The following is a 17,500-nucleotide window of genomic DNA, read 5'->3' as shown; positions in this document are numbered from 1 at the left end:
CCACGCCCCATTCAAATAAGCACCCCCCTCCCCTTCCCCATCTCTATCTTAAATGGTAGGGATACAAAAGAGGAATATTATTGATGAGGATGATGAGATAATCAATATATATTTTATAAACATGCATGCCGGTACATTGGTGTCAGTGTAATGTTTCTTTGGTACACTTGAATACCAACCACTGTTCTAATAAACAAGACATCTCACCACAAATATTTGACATAACATTTAGGTAGAAAAAGGTGTAGCACATGTTTGCTTTTGTTTTTCTATGTTAGAAAGATTTAGCTGAAATAAAATTACAGTGAAGTACTCCCTTTGATTATTAGTGCCCAGCTCCTTCCTTCCTTTAAGTGTCACAGGTGACGCAAGCAAGACAATTTGCTGACATATATCAAAATGACTGTTACATTTAGTTACTTTAAGGTTTAAGAAGTAACAACAAGTTACATGTTAATACTGACTTGGTAACTAAGTTGTGGTTTTGTTAGTATTTACCATTAGCAGGACTGTCATTAAGAACCAGGGGATGGGGATTTCCCCCGGCTACTATGAATGTGGTCCCTGGCTACTTTCATAGGAAAATCTGGAAGAAAAATAGAACCAAAAGAAATCCGTAGCTGTTTGATTCTCCTCCTACTTGTTGTATTTACCTGGCAACTTGAAATCTTAGTGAAATCCCTGATTAGTGCAATGGCAAGTTATGGCTTACCAGCATTTTAAGTGAAGTGTTTGTACATTTAATCCAGCTCGAACCACTGATAGGGGTGTAACGATTCACATTCCCAGTGGTTCAATTCGATTTTGATTATTGCCTTTCAATTTCGATTATTTCCATTTGATTATGTAAATGTTTCTTAATTCTTATAACATAACGCGTAATGTAAACAACATGCAACCCTAAACCCTCAATTTGAGAATAGTAGCAGGGACAGGAAGATTCACAGTCGTTTGGTTCGTTGCCATGTTTGAGAACCTGACAGAGAGCGTGTCACACATAGTTTGCCTTATTTGGGAATTCTCAAGGGGTGGTTGAAGGACAGCATTTTTACCAGGCAACACAAAATGGCGTACAAAATGCTATTGTCTTTGCTCGTCAATCATAAACGCACAATTTAAAGCGTTCTGAATTCCGATTTTACAATCTAATAACTCACTAAGGGCACCCTGGAAAAGGTGTGCAATAATCAAACCAAAATCGAAACGTGGAAGCAAAGAATCCTGAATCGAACCGAATGGTCATAATCGCGATTAATTGAGAATTCGATTAATCATTGCACCACTAACCACTGAGTGTATTTTCACCATGAGCAATAAAAATAACTTACATTATTCTCAACATTTTATTTTCAGGTATCAGATTTTGAAAAAGTTTTCCCAGCAAAGTTCATACAACTGCTGATCTTCTCTAAATCAACCAGTCTGTGTAGTGATGAAATGAAGTCTGCAAATTTAAATTTCAGGTAGACTTTATTCATGTTATTTGCTGCTATTTTATTATTTATATGGGTTATATTAAGTCTTTGGAGCAACAGATGTTATTCATCTCTTAGGGTTTCCTACCTAAATTTTGTCTGTTCCTCGGCAAATTCAGGATACAAAGGGATGTTACATTTAGTAGATGTTCTCCAAATAGCAGTTGTCATTTATTGAGTTGGATTTTTGCTGGTCTTGATTTTTGTGCAGAAGTTTAGGTATCTCTGCCTCACAAAACCAATAATTCTGCCATTTTCAGCTCCATCCTCTGGAAACAACTGAGCTCAAAACAAACTCATTCCCAGGGCTTTCTCAGTTATAGCGTCATTTTTTCGGGCAATAGCTTTTGTATTATTGATGTCATTTTCCTGGATATTGCAAACATCTACCAAATTTGGTCAATGCTAGCTGGTTATCAAGAATTTGCTTTGGGATTTGAGCCAATCAGAAATTGAGTTCTAATTGTCAATTTTTTTTTTTTGAAAAACATTCATGAAACAAATTCTCTTTTTTCAGTTACTAGTTTATCCAAATAAAATGCTTCAATTATTACTGTTGTGACAATTAACTGTGGGGAGAGAAAAAAAATAGAAAAAATGCCGGACTGCCCAAAGATAATTTTCCATCAGACAGTTGTATCTTAAGAATACTAAGGGAAATACAGTGTATTTTGTTTACTGGGCTGGAACTGTAGATTGTTTTGATCTCTAATTAATATTTGAATTGCATGACTGACAGATTGGATAGATGGTGGACTAAAGGAGAGAAATACAATACTGATGCAATGATCGAAGACAATGTCAGGGCGTAAGTTGTTGATTTCATTTGATGTATTTGTAAATATTTAGCATACTTGTACTAAGTAATTAAATAACTTCTTAAAAAGTTCTTGAATTTTGGATAAGATTATTGCCCGGGTGAAGATTACCACAAGAGCTCGCAGACTAATGCTGCAGCATCACTGAGAATTCTGAGAGTAACTCATGGGAATTGAAATGCAAATTTCTGTGAATGATCTAGCGCACATTTTTGGCATTATGGACACAGAGGTTACTACTTGCTGTCTAAAAACTGTAATTCCAGGGATATCAGCTAGCCTAAAACTCCTTTACGGACACCATTGACCTAACTCAAAGCAATCTCCCCTCCATAAACCTTTTTGTCATGTCTTGAGGGTGATTATAACCAGGCATGATAAATCTGGGAACAGCATGAGAACAAAACAGAGGGGTTTGCGGAGCGGAAGGGTGGGGCTCAGCTCCACTTCCCAAAATCTGATATCTAAGAACAGGATATGATTACAGTCAGTCAAGTGTCATGTCAAACAAAGTATTAACATACATGAGTTGAAATTTGTCTAATTTAAAGAAAACAGAATTTTCTGTCATTTGTTATACAAAACCCTTGAAGAGTGTGTTACTGCAAGAAGAAAAGAGGTTAATTTAGTTAAGCAGATTTAGTAACACGAATTCTTATATTCTTTTCCTTTTTTTCATAAATTTGAATAAGAAAAAGAAAACATTTTTATGATGGTAAGCACTCCAGTTAACAAGTCACAGTAACATTGATCACTTCTGTTTCCTCCTTGAAAGTGAAAACAAAAGCCGGTTGGCTAAAGTGCTATTCTTTAAAAGGTACTTTTTAGTTTTAGAAGCACTATAAAGTGCTCCAAACCTTGCTCGGAAGTTGAATGACTTGTTCCTCGACATTTTTAAAATATCCCTTGGCAGTTTTGGCTCAAACTCCTGATGCATTTATTTTGATGTATAGCAATGCATTTTCAACGACTTTACTGCTGTTCGTTGCTTCCAACTCAGGAAAAAGGTATTGAGATTGGACGCTACCTCATATCAGAGGTCAGATAATACTGTCCAGCACCTTTGTTTATGAATACAAAATGAGCATAAGTGGCAGTTCTGCGAAGAATTCGCATCTGAGCCAGGGGGGACGAACGACAATGATGCCCATGCCTGTGAACCGAATTACATCACAGTGCAAAATGAATTTATCACAAAAATAATGCCCGTGAATAAATTTACAACTCTGAAATTTCTGTTACTCCTTCCTTCAATGAATGGGTAGTTTTTTCTTGATTATTATGTTTAGCTCTGCAATACATGTTTATACAACAGATCCGTTTCTCAGACATGGGCATCATTCTCATTCGTCCCCCCCTGGCTGAGGTGCGAATTCCTGGCAGAGCTGCCGCTCGTGCGCATTTTCTGGTCATAAACAAAGGTGCTGGACAGTTCTATCTGAGCTTCGATACAAGGTAGCTTACAATCCCAATACCTTTTTCCTGAATTGGAAGCAACGTTCAGCAGAAAAAGCAATTGAGGATGCATTGCAATACAACAAAATGTATGTAGCAGGAGTTTGAACCAAAACTGCCAAGAGATATTTTAAAAATGTCGAGGAACAAGTCATTCGACGTCAGAGCAAGGTTTGGAGCAATTTATAGTGCTTCTAAAACTGAAAAGTACCTTTACGATGTACGTAAAGAATAGCACGATAGGCAATCAGCTTTTGTTTTCATTTTTAGCAAACATTGAATTTACTTGTCCCGAAAATTCGAACTGGTGGCTCCTTCTACCTGAAAGTAATTTATTTTTGAAATTCCAAAACAATTTCACAGCTGAATTTTGAGCGACTTTTAGTTATATACGGACTTCTGCTCCAACGATTTTTCTGAAATTTCTCCGGCATATTTATTATGTCAATGAAAGCCGATACCAGAAATTTCAATAAATATCAGCAAAATTTTTTTACTAGACGCGATTTTCTTTGAACACTAGGGTCCTTTTAAGCGCTCATTTCTCAAGAAATATTTACCATCAATGAAATCGGAATATTTCGTGCAAAGTTTCTCAGCCATCGCGTTAAAAACGAAAAAGTTATGACGGAAAATTTGTCACAGCTAAGTGCTCCAATATTAATGACGGAGCCACCTTAAGCCAGTTCTTTTCAGGAATAATTGCTTCAGAATAGAATAGTAACAGAAACAATTTTGCATTGTTTTTCGTGCTATTCATAAATGTTACTAATTTATCTCCTTTTTTGTCCATACCTTTACGGTGGATTCATTTGCAGCGTACGCGTATAACCAGGCTTTTCGCTCGCGACAAGTTTTGTTTTAACGGGCAAATGCGTCGGTTATACGCATATGCTGTAAATGAATTTGCCCTCTGAATGATGTCCAACGCAGATGTAACGATACCTTATTTCTTAATTTTTTAGCGGTCCCTCTGGAGCCACATTGTACACAGAGGAGAGATTAGATCCAGCAGAGCAAGTATGTAATCCGCGTGTGTTATGTTATAAACTATGTAGAATATGGATATGAATGTTGAATAGATTCAAATCGCACTAAGAACAAATATGTTTCTTTTTAGCTGTGGGGAAGTCTGGTTAAATATTCAACTTTTTAATTGACTTTAAAGTATGTCATGAATCAATAAATATTCTACGACTATCCCCCGAAGGGCAGGTGAATAGGGGTGGATATACCGAGATGCGAAGTGTCGAGGTATGTATCTAGCGCTGTTCACCGACCCTGAGGGGGATAGTTGTTTTAGTATTTACCAAATCGGTTGGATAAAAAATGAAAAAAAAGTACCTTTTTGTAAATTAAAAATGTCACTGAATACGAAATTTTTTTACTATTTACAAACATTCTGGTTTTTTTTCAAGTGCATTTTTACGATTTTGTTGCAAATTCAGCATGAAAATATTTTCTACCTATACCAGTAGACACCGACAAGGCAAAGTTAGTCGCTTTCTTGGTATTTGTTTGTACGACTGCTTCATTTATCGCTCAAATTTCGTGTTTCGAAAATGTCTCGAAGCGAGAAGCCATCTTGGCTCCGGTCAGAAAACAGTGAATAGCCAATAGCCAAGGATATTCCGAGTTACGGGAGCCAATCAAAACACGCGAAAAGTGCTATTCACCGATTTGGTAAATACTTAAATTAAAATCCATTTTTAGTTCTAATATTGGACAATACTACAATGGTCAAGGAAGATCGATTAGCCTTCATCAGAAAGTGTTCCTAGTCGAGTTACTGAGTTGGAGGGAAAGCAAAAGAAATGGAAGATCGAAGGGGGGGGGGGGGGGGGGAGGAAACGCTTGCCCGAAAGTCCCGTGATTCTGGAAAACGCCCCTTGATATTTCACGGTTTGGTTCATTTGTAAATTGACATTTTGTCAACCTATAGCCGGCAGTAACGCGAATAACAGACAGAGCAGATTCACGCAAAATCTGGGAACAAATTTGGGTATAATACAGGGTGTCCGCTTAATGTACCTGAAACTAATACAGGTTACATTTGTTTCCAGAATAACCAACAAGCCAATTGAATAGAAGGAAAACAGCAATCAGAAAATGTGCAAGAGGTAATCAAGAATAGTAACTACAATCTTGGACAAAACTGTTGAGAAAATTGCATACTTGAGAAGCATTTTTCTAAACATCGTAGCTGTACCGGTTCTTTCCTCTGCCCCTTCCCCTGAAAGCAATGTTGTTGTGTATTCAAAAGGAAGCCTGATCCCTGGGCGTTTGTAGGAAGCAACATTGAATTGGGGGAAGGGGTTTTCTTTCCGTAAAGGCGTCGTTTTGGAAATATTTTTGTTGCGTAGGAAAGTGGACATGATGGGGAAACCTTTCTCAAGTAGTTTTGTCCGAGATTGTAGCAGTCACTGAATATGGCTTAGAACGATATGAAAAATAATACAGATCGAGGAAGGTGGTCAGGCGAGGAGAATAACTCCCTCCAATAACTTCGTAATTATTCATTAAATTATTGAAATCATAGGAAAACCGAAACCACTAGTTATTTTATTATTCATTTTAAAATATTTGACCCTTAAAAGCATGCTTTCCTCGATCGATGTCATCATAACATAGGAGGGAAGAATCCGAAATTCACGATAGAGCGGGATGTAGTCTAGCAGATATTCGGCCTCAAATACCAGTTATCATCAGTGCTATTTTTACTGTGCTAGTTATGTTTTAGGAAATAGTGTGACTATTTTTTTTTTTGCAAAACAAATCAACTGCACCACGCATTCTGTTATCCTTTTTCAGAACAATTATCCGTGAGAGTACCTTATGTTTTAGAATTTCGGAAGTAGCGCTGGGATTTAGGCCAATGAGAAACGAAAAAATATTTAAACGAATAATTAGCAGTTACTGGATGAGGTCAAGTATGATATGGAGAATTTTGCAGATCGAAGTGTGTGTTATGCGCCTCATCGACATGGGTTTTTTTGGGTTTTTTTCTTTCAATATGTTTTAAACTTGAACACATGCTTACCTCGATCTATGTAACGCTCCCGTCTTCCTAACAATTGTCCGTTTTTTGGCAGTTATAAGATATGAAGGGGTGTTTATTTAAAAATGTTAATTAGCATCTTTCTTGTTTTGACGTGGAAAATCTTCCGCTATTTTCTCGAGCTATGACAAGCACAGCTTAGCTGCCTCGCCTTCTGCTGATCCTTACTCGGGTAGCCTCACGAGTGAGCAAGGTTAAAGCGAAACAGGCAAGATCGTATCCAATCGGGATTGACCACTTTGTGCGTGCAGGAACAAAAGAAATTATTACAGGCCGTTCGGTCTCTATGTGCTCTTGATGATCACATGATCTTGATGTCTAAGTTGGATTTCTCAAATTTTACATTTTAATCGCGCAAATACATGTAAATACATTTTGCTTAGTTTTAACATAATTATGTAATAATCTCGTGATCTACTCTTAGTTTTAATAATTTTTAACTGTGTATATATTTTTATATAGTTTTTTTTTTATGAGAAATCTTCTCTTTCTATTCTTATTTTTATTTTATTTATTTATTTATTTTTCGTGGCATGTCTGTAAAGTAGCTAATTAGCAAAGAACATTGACCACGGTAAATAAAGGTTATTGTTATTACTATTGTTATTTCAAATTTTGATTTTTTTAAAGAATGTATGGCGATGTACAAAGTATCTCCTAACTTGTATTGAAACGATTTGAAAGAAAATTGCTTACACTTTGTGTGTTGCGTAAACTAGAGCTGTTTCCTTTTGGAGTCCGGGGCACTTGGAGCTGAAAACCCATGTATTCCATAAAAATGGTCCAAAATCGCCAAAATGGTCTTCATCAGACTTACCTGTTAGCTTAAAATATAGCAGAGCACTTGTGACACCCGTTATGTAATCAGATTTCGGCATGTTATATGGTATATTTCTTTTCCAAAGCAGAAAAAAGTAATTCGTTAGCTCTAACTGATTGCGTGAATGCTTTTTTTTAGGCTAGCAGGAATTCTCAAGTTGAGATAAAAAGCCGGTGAGTCTTCTAGTAAATGGTTTTTTGTTGTTTTTTCTTTGTTTCCCTCACCTGAATTCAGCTGTGTTCGTTGGGTTGGAAAATGTTTAATGAAAAAAATCGACTGAGTTCCTCAAGCTCTTTTTTACCTATTGTAAGGCTATGTGTCTAATATCCCTATAGTTGAGTTGTTTAACTGTTCCAGCTTTTAATTATGATGCAGATGTAGGTGCGATAATTTCTTCCAAAGTTCATGTGTATTATCTATGATTATGTTTTTTTCATTTTCAGCTGTGTACTTGTTTGATGACAGCAAAAGAAGATAGTTCAGTTCGTTTGAACCTGCACGAGAGTTTCTCTGCGGCTTCCAAAGTATAATCAATTAGTGCAAATTATTAGCTAGGTTTTCGTAGATTAACAAAATGTTTTTTAATAACATTCTATCTAACTGAGAATGAGACATATATATCAAAACTGAAATATGTCTTATGCCAATTACATTTTGCTCAGATTTTAGCGGGGGAGGGTGAAAAAACATTATTTTCCACTTTTCAATTAACTCGAGGTGAGCGTATGAATTTCCTCTTTAGAGAGAGTTAAGAGGTAAATTATTTTAGATAGTAATATGCTAATTGAAATAAGTTAAAAAGTCATTTATTACACTAGAAGCTAGGCCAATATAAAAGAAGTTGTTGTTTAACGAGTGCCTTTGTATTTGATGTAGACACTCGCTTAGTTTGTTTTACCCAAAATAATTTAAAAGTTTACTAAGAAAGTGATCATGCAGTTAGTCATTTACACGTAGTAGTTAGATACTTGCCGCTCGCAGGTTTCACTTCTAAATCCCAGCCGGGCCGACACCGTCTGGGACCGCATAAAACGATGCTCTCACTCTGCGGGTAACCGGGACTTGGTATGACGTCAGTATCACGTGTTTTCGTTTTGGGAAAATCCCAGCCCCCAAGAACTTTCTTGCTTGCTCGAAGATTCTGAATGTTTTCTGATGTTGTCTCTGATTGTTATTCTGAGAAGCGGATGTATTGCTAGTCTGACAGTTTTGAATTATAATCTTAAAGATCATCTGACAAAATTCTACGACTGTGTCCGTTTTATTCACACCCCCGGCTTTGTAAACAGGAACACACAGAACAATGATAAAACGTTGGAATAAGGATGCAGTGAAATTACTCTTGCGTCATTGTAGTTTTTCTTGTCAATAGTGATTTAGGCCAATGATTGGTTAAAAAAAACACTTTGTGCACTACACTGAACAAAGGTGCTCACAAATTACATAGGTTTTAACAGTTTTTTAGTTAAAGAAGCATCAAGTTTAATGAGCAGATTAAATTATCAAACAATTTTATATTTGCGTTTTAAAAGAAGGGGAACCAATTTTTTTAAGATTAATATTTTTATGTAAAAAATAAGAAAAGACTCCTGAAAGGACATTTCAGAAATGTATTTTAAACAATGTTTCGCGGAGGATTACATAAATGTGTGTAATAATAAAAGTTAATTGGATTCGCATTCAGTCCGGGCCATAACCATTTCTGTATACTCTATGACGTCATCAAAAAGGGCTTCTGGTGCCGACCTCGAGGAAACTCATTTACTACTTTTCTTTGAGCTGTAGCGGATTTAGTCCTCAGTTATATTCCATGAAACCTTGCGAAATTAAAGGCAAAGAGGGACGAAATACAACTGGCGAATGGGTGATAGCTTCGGTTGTGATTGGCCAGAAATTCTGTGGAAAAATCGAGTAAAGGGGCTGCTAAAGGGCTTTCTGGGAGGGTGCTGATTCAGAAGCATTTTTTGGTTCCTACGAAAAATATTTTCAAAAACTACAATACCTGGTTATTGCCCGGACTGGCATTTGTAGAACTACATTCAAAAGAGGATAATCCCGTAAATAAATTAGTTAAGCACAAAAATAGGAGTCAGTGTAAATTATAGGAATAAATGTGACTTTTTATATTTTGCAAAAATACTTATTTCCTTTTTAATTTCTTCAATACATTCAGCAAACTGCTGTCAGCCTGCATCGCAGACGTAATTTAACATCGGTCAGTAACGTCTGCGAAGCAGCGCCGATATTCTTGTCCTGGGAACCCAACGGACTCAACGAATTACCGGAAGTGCGTTTTGGAATTTCTTTTCATCCTGATTGGCAAATCGACAATGGCCTTTTTAACAGGCCAATCATGACGCGTACTCAAATTCTTGTGCACAGGTTGGGGCCAAGAACAAGGATTTCAGCGCTGTTTCGCAGACGGACTTAACTAGAAGTTTAGTTCCGTTTGTGGCGCAGGTGGCTAACTGCTGTCTACGTCCAAGCTTCTGATTCAGCTGTACGCTTGTACCATGTGACTGTTTCTGCGGGGCTGGCTACTGATCAAATCCCGCCTTCGCCGCCTCTACCTGCTGATGTTAGCTTGTCCGCCGATTTAGACGGATATCGCTCCTACCGAGTTGGCTCGCGTGATAATCTGACTTTCCAGCGATTATTTGCATTTTCTTTACCCCGAGAATCGAGAATTACCATCTTCGCAGCGACGCAAACGAAAAAATAAATGCTTCCGAAACCAAAACCCGACAACCTGAGGCGAAGGCCAGTCTCAGTTCCGGCTCTTATATTCTTGCTTGGCTTGTTTTCGCTACGTTCCCACTATCTCTGAGCCTGACAAAGGCAAAAGGTTTTCTGAAAATAGGCACACCCTTCACTGGCACAAGGCAAAAGTATGGAAATCAGTAAAAAAGAATTTTTATTTTTCATCCAGTCACTCATTGACATGACGGAAATGTTTAACATGATATACCGCTGACCATCATTCGGCGGTCCGCAAAATACCCTGGGACTAGTAATCAGCTGGGAGACGTCGGCTATTTTCAGCCCAGTCCCTAGGTGCTCTCTCTCGCCCCGTTGTCCGCGCGAAGCCTGGGAAGATGCGGGCGAGCGAGTCTCTCTCGCTGACGTCACATCTCACGAGCAGAGAACGCCTAAGGCTGAGGCTGGGCTATTTTCTGCGGATCCGTGTCTGTTGTAGTTGCTGTTGTCGGCGCTGCTATTGTTGGTGATGTCTGCTGTCCTATTGAGGGCGAGCTAAGTCCCAAGGTAGGTTAGTCACTCGGGTGGTTAGTTTACAAAAGCTGATTTGCTTTCTTTGCCCTTGAATTAGCAAATTCACTTCCCCCGGATTGCAACAATTCGTGTAATTGATCACCCTTTAAATAATCCAAATATATTTACGAATTTGAGTTTCCTCCATGTAATCATATCCTCCAATAGATTTTATTTGAAACCGGCAATTTCACCTAAAAAGCTTTTGGTACAAGAGAGACTGGTTTATGTCCATCTCACACCGGCGAGTTGTTTTAGAATAATCCAAAGACGGTCTGCTTTTAATCGTTTATTTAGGACGATTTTAAAGACTTTTCAGGGAATATACAAGTCGAGTGTAAAAGCTGGTCCGAACAGGATCATCTTCTCTAGTGCTGTATTTGGAACATCCTGAAAGGTTGTTGATGCTACTGCGAAATTCTTGAAGGCCATCAAATTAACCACACAAGCAAGAGCAACATTGACAGTCTATTGACCGGATGTCTTGAATTCACAAAGGTATGCTGGACCAATATCTTTGCGTCACAATTCAAGTACTTGAGCTGATTTGCATGTTACCCCACTGAACTGCAGTTATAGCGAAACTCCTGCTGACGTTTTAAAATGCGTCAACCTGCAGAAGCCCATTTGTTTTTTGAAACAAAGGATCCTATTGTTTCACTCGTTAAAAATTTGAATAACAAAAACAATGTTTGTAAAAAGTTATTTCTCCTGTATAAAAGCACATAACCTGCGATCAGGTGGGATTTTTTTTTCGTCTCACATACAAATTAACAAAAAAGGGAAGAACGACCACCTGATCACAGGTTAACATGTACATGACTGAATCAATTTACTGTAAACTGTAAACTACGAATTACTTTTGTACCGTTTCTTACGGCAGGCTCCTTTCTGCTTAGAGACGAAGTCGGAGTTCAAAGTAATCTTACATGGAATCAGAAGCGTAGGACTTAGATCTAGAGAAAACAGTGTTCTGATTCCGCCTACGACCGCTGTCGTTTACGATAAAATGAAAACTAGGTTGTCAGAGTCGCAAGCAGAAGCGGAAGGTTCCCCCTTCCCCCCCCCCCCCCCCCCCCCTCCAGTTTCCTCGGATCACAACCCCTAGGTCGGGAACATGAGGGTCGCAAGGCCTTTGCTCACAGAATAACAGATCACGTGTTCAGAAGCAATGAACTAGGAGAATTGTTCTTATGATAATTATATGGGAGCTTAAGCAACGAGGACAGCAAAACGTAATAGGGTTTGATTGACAAAACAACAACTCTGCTTCCTATTTTCACGTTTTATGTCTTTTATGGATGACGGGAACAAAAGACAACGATTTTCTTCTTTTTCTTTTGTGATATAGTATTTTCTTATATTTATAGTCTTCTAGAATTTAACTCCTGAAAAAATCGTCAACCTATGACAACTAGTAAGAAGAGTTGGAATAAGAGCGATGAAATTTGAAACAGCGCGAATCCTGTTTTTAGGTGAAGTTTTTGCTGCCGTTGCCGTCTTTGTTGCTTATGGTCCCTGATATCAGGGGAAGGAGCTTAATAGACGCTGATCATCTCCTTGGTCCTCAAGACACCCTTTGTTAAGAAGTAGCAAGTTAAGAAGCCGAACAAAAACTCACAAATCCCGTACACCATGAAAGGGCTTATGATGAAGCAACCGGACTTCAGTAGCACAAAATATCAACTAAAAAGTCTTTGGTAACAAGAATTTGGAACGAATGTTCTAAAATTGTACACATTAGCCTCGGTCTCCAGCCTTCGGGTCAATAACCCAATATCGACAATTGGAAATTTTCGAATCAATTTACAGCTGTTACCTGTTAACTCCAACTCATCTTGTCTTTAACTTATCGAACAAATTACAACAACAACTCGTAAATTCTAGTACTGAGGTTGCTCCTTTTGTTCCTTTGTACTTTTTTCTTGATTCTATTGCTATTGTCGATTAAATGCAAAAAAATACACTTGCACTCATATTACATGTAAATAAAATCTTTCAAAGATAACTGGTGACTGTTTTCAATCAAACAAAATGCCATTTTTAGCTTTAGAACTTCCACGGTTTTTAAATTTTGACATAGAGCAGTTAGGGAAACACCGTCGACACCACTGGAAAAACCGCCTTAAAATTAGTAAGATTGCCAACTTTGAAAATGATACGTCTTAAGCAAGTGGAGATATAGTTCCGCCAGTTGCGAAATTTACAGAGGTTTGTTTCTTTTTTTTGGGGGGGAGGGAAAGGTTTGTGCCCCCCCTAACGTCTATAAAACTTCGCAGCTTTGAGGAGCCACATTTTTGTTACTTTTCAACAAATCGCTTTCAAACTTGGAAATCGTAGTAATTTTTAAGGCTCTCTTTCCAGCGGAGTTGACAGATTGTCCGTAACTTCTTTCCCCTGTCAAAAGTGAAAAAGAAAATCGTGGGAGGGTCTGTTTCACCTCTTTATTGTCCGATCAGCCTTTTAACGTTGCCTTTAATTTAGAGTTTCAATTTATATTGCTGATCCCGATCTAGACCACGATCCCGTTTTTTTACTCCGCTGCTGTTTGTCCTAGTTAAATGGTCCTTGCAAACGTTGTTCGCTAAACGATTGTTGCGCGCGCACACATTGTCGCAATTGTGACGCGACTCGATTGCGCCTGAAAACCACATTTTAAATCTCAACCCAAGAAGGATTCTAAAAACAGGTTAGTTCACGGACGTCTTTAAAGGGGCTGTGTCACGGCAGTCCAGTTCATTTTGTTTAATTTTGCCAGTTACTCGCCCTCAATCGCTATGGAACTTAAAGTAAGCAAATAAATTACATGTAAATGACAAAATCAGAGATCCGGGACAAACAAATATGTCCTCCTGAGCATTATTTTTGAAGTTGCAAGCAGCAGGGATCAACTTTGAAAAACTGTTAGGCTGAACAGTTTTCAAAAACCCTAATTTCAATCCGTTTCAATCTTGCTTCAGTTTAGCCCATCCGTGACATCTGTTGTTTCTGTTATTTTATTTTAACCTTCCTTTAAAGTTTTAAGCGGTTATTTTCATGTTTCTCTTAATTTAACGGGCATTTTGTAATTTCCTAATTTGGCTAAATTTCGTGACACAGCTCCTTTAAACAATAGTTAATGCAAAGTAATGCAAAGAAAATGAACAGGATGAATTATATTCCGAGTAGCTGATCCTAGGTCAGTAACTCCCCTGCTCGAAGTCAATGAAAATTCGTGAACATAAAAGGGTGACTGCTATACTGCGAAAGAAAAGTTCTTTAAAGCAGCTTCAAAAACATTCCTCAAGAACCATTCATTTTTCGCACGTCCTATTAACTTGTTTAAACGCATCCGAGTTAACTAAATGTTTTAATAGAGTTTTGTGATGCGGCGATTATTCGAGGGAGGCGTTAATTTCAAAACAGTATTTCTGAAATCACTGACAACAGTTACGATAAATCAATTTGTAGATATTGTATAAAAAAGAGACACGTTTTAATCTAAAAGCTTTAGCGTCTTACTTTTTGTTGAGGTGGGATGGTAGTTTTTGGAACGTGTCATACCTAGTTCTATCGTCCTTTTTTTCCACATAAATTAACACTGCATTCTTCTTAGCCTTAGATTTTTCTTCAATATATTTCCTAGAAAACTATATTTTGGATCATGGCCACTCGATCTTTACTCGACCTTATCCTGTAGTCCCCAAGTTCCACATACAAATTCTCCAGACTGATCTCTATACATTTCTTTAAAAAATTAGTCGAGAGAATTTGATAAAAGATCAAAGAATTTTCCGGCCTTTGCTGATCATATCCTACCCTTTTCTCTTGATAGTGCCCATGATATTATTGGTAGAAAATTGAGGTTGGTCACTGTTGGGACTTCAACATTACCCTACTTTTGGTGTTTAGACGTCCTGACGTAACACTACTTGGTTAATACATACTTCAAAACGATTGACACTGGAAACTGACCTCGCGTCGGTCTTCTTCTCTACAGAGAATGGTGGATATTCGAAGATGTACCACGTAGGAAGAGCTAGATACTGTGCGGGTTATTTTTTCAGACTGGGTTGCATTTTTACGGTCGTTGGACTGAAGGGAAATCTGTTCGTTGGGACAGGGTATTATAAAAGGACCTCGAATAACCCATTGGTAGGAAGAATAATGTAAAAAGAAGCGAGGATAAAATTGACTCTGTCATGTAACAAATGCAATCATTCTCATGCTAACAAACCTGCGAAGATGACCATTCACATGTGAAAAACAGGGTTTGCAAAGTCACCTTTAGTGTCGCTTCTATTCAAAGGCCAGGACACTGACCACACAACAGTAAAATGGCCCATTGAGGACTATTATCACTGCCCTCCACCACGGGGATGGGCCAGGTAAAGGATTGACGAATGATCCTTCACTCAGTTGGTCTTAGTTGCTCTACTTTTACCTTCCGCGTTTGAATACCCTGCTTGCAGATTCTTTCCGGCGTGGCTTTCGTGAATGTGTCAACTTATCGAATGAGACTTGAAGGACAGTTTGCCATCAGGCATTTATGCGGGGTATCATCCGTAGTTCAAATGTCTTGAAACTGAACTAAGAAGAAACTTCAGATAAAGGAAGAACATTTCCTCGATTTTCTCTCTGCCATTACTGCATCGAGCCCCCAACCGTTTGAGCTGGATGTATGTCGTATCCACTTAGACGAGTATCACGAACCAGTTTTTGCACTTTCAACAGGTTTATTCGGTATACTGTAATCTTCTCAGTACACACTTGAAACACTGAAGACTCCGAGGGAGAAAGTAAAAAAAACCTGGTTACATTTTCTGCTCTATCTTGATAGTGTTCTCGTCTAATACGGCGTGGCCGCTTATATACCTAAAAATGTAATTATGGGAGTTAATAAAACACTATGTAATAACCGCTATTTTAACATGTCCACGCAGTAACGCTCTAGCTTTGGGCGGGAGGCAAAACACCGTTGGTTTTGTTTCTAAAGTATTATTAGTACCAGGTACTAACTCGTCAACTGCAAAGCGTATGGCAATTTTTAACAGTTCATCACATCTTCTAAAGTACGAAGAGCCCTAGAGAGAGTGTGTCCACACTTCTTCCCATGCGCGATGATTGTCTTCATTCCATTCACAAGTCAGTTAAAGACTGGTTGACTGACACCTCATGTTATGGAGAGCATGAATTCATCATGGATAAATTAGAAAGACAACGTATACTAACAGACCTCTGTACTGAGGAACAAAACGATCTAAAATGGAAAGGTGTAAACAATGTACAATCAAGACCTGCTAAGATGTACGCGCTAAATCATTGTTCTTTTGTCACATATTTCATGAAGTGTAGGAATCAAGAGAGAGGCTCTTGAGCTGGAAAGACTGGCGAAGTCGCATATTGTAGATTTAGAAATCGTGTATACTAAGAACCGTATAAATAGCACTGTGACGGTTGAGGACTTAATTGTTGGATTCGAAAGCAGGGAACATCACTGGATTATCACTGGATTGCCAAAGGATCCCAAAGTACTTTGGGTACCTTGTTAACAAAGCACCATCATTAGCTCACTTTCTACCCTGAAACATTTTTGCAAACCATGCTAATCGAAAGAGGAAAAGTGTTATCTCCCCATGCATCGTATCTTTTGCAGCACAAATATCCAGAAATACCATACATGGAAGATGTTCACAAGAAGACGCAGCTGGGAGGTATTCTAGCCGGATTTAAATGCCATGTGGTCTGTTTGGACGTCTCTCAGCAGTTGGACCATATGGTGTGTGAATGTACAAAAGGTATGCTCCAACTGTGGTCACATTTTATTGGCAGGCTTGTGTGGACACGTCCAGTTAAGAGTTACAACATGGACAGTTTGCTTCCGTCACTGGGCTTCAATGCTAGATGGCTCAACAGTTGGTTTAAAAAAAAAAAAGGATGACAGAATCATGGAGTTTATTGTTGTGCGGTGTTCTCCCCTAAGGAACAGCTGCTTGTCGTTTCGGCAGTAGGCCTGTTAGTCCTGGACGCCAAAACAGGAAATACACCCCGTACTTTCCTGCGCCATTATCTCTTTTTCATCATTTGAATTTCATCAGTGACAAGGAATGCGTTGTTTCTCATTCCGATTCAACTGTTTAACATTAAATCTGGCAAAGTGTAATTGATGTCGAGAGTGAGGTGACCCGTGTCTGTTTCCTTAACCGTCGTCTGTTCGCCATCGGCCTGAAGAGTGCCATGCCCATTTTCAAAACGGTATTCGGGATGCATTTACCACGAGGCGAATACACTTTGAGTATTTTTAAGAGAAAGTGAGATGTTGGTAATGTTTTCAGGAATTTGTTATCGCACACAAGAAAAAGAGATAAAAAGGAAATTGCAGTGCAAGGTGCAAAAGCTGACAAATTGGGTTTTACGGTGCAATACACCTGTATTGATAAAAATGAGGCCCGATGCAAACGTGGCATTTCATATGTGCTCATTTTTACGCTGATGGGGAAACACTAGTGTTCTCGCTTGAAAAGCCGACGTGGAAGGTTAAGAATAGGAACCTCTTTTAGTGAAACCAAGTTTGAGTCGTGCCCACAGAATGAAGCTATAATTAAGCGATAGGGAAGTCAAACCG

The 17,500-nt window shown here is 38.4% G+C and overlaps 1 protein-coding gene across 3 annotated transcripts in view; it reads left to right on the top strand.

Moving 5' to 3' along the window:
- The window catches only part of LOC140948076 (uncharacterized), a 137,769-nt gene that overhangs the window by 49,400 nt on the left and 70,869 nt on the right, over nucleotides 1-17,500 (top strand). For 2 of the 3 annotated variants that reach the window (XM_073397316.1, XM_073397300.1), the window contains one exon: nucleotides 1,354-1,463. The gene's annotated coding sequence lies outside the window, so the exon portion shown is untranslated. The remainder of the gene's footprint in view (nucleotides 1-1,353; nucleotides 1,464-17,500) is intronic. The other variant, XM_073397308.1, reaches the window with a different exon arrangement.

The sequence above is a fragment of the Porites lutea genome, chromosome 1 (assembly GCF_958299795.1).
Source record: "Porites lutea chromosome 1, jaPorLute2.1, whole genome shotgun sequence".
NCBI lineage: Eukaryota > Metazoa > Cnidaria > Anthozoa > Scleractinia > Poritidae > Porites > Porites lutea.
The sequence above is the reverse complement of the archived record's forward strand: the minus strand, read 5'-3'. Positions and strand labels throughout refer to the sequence as shown.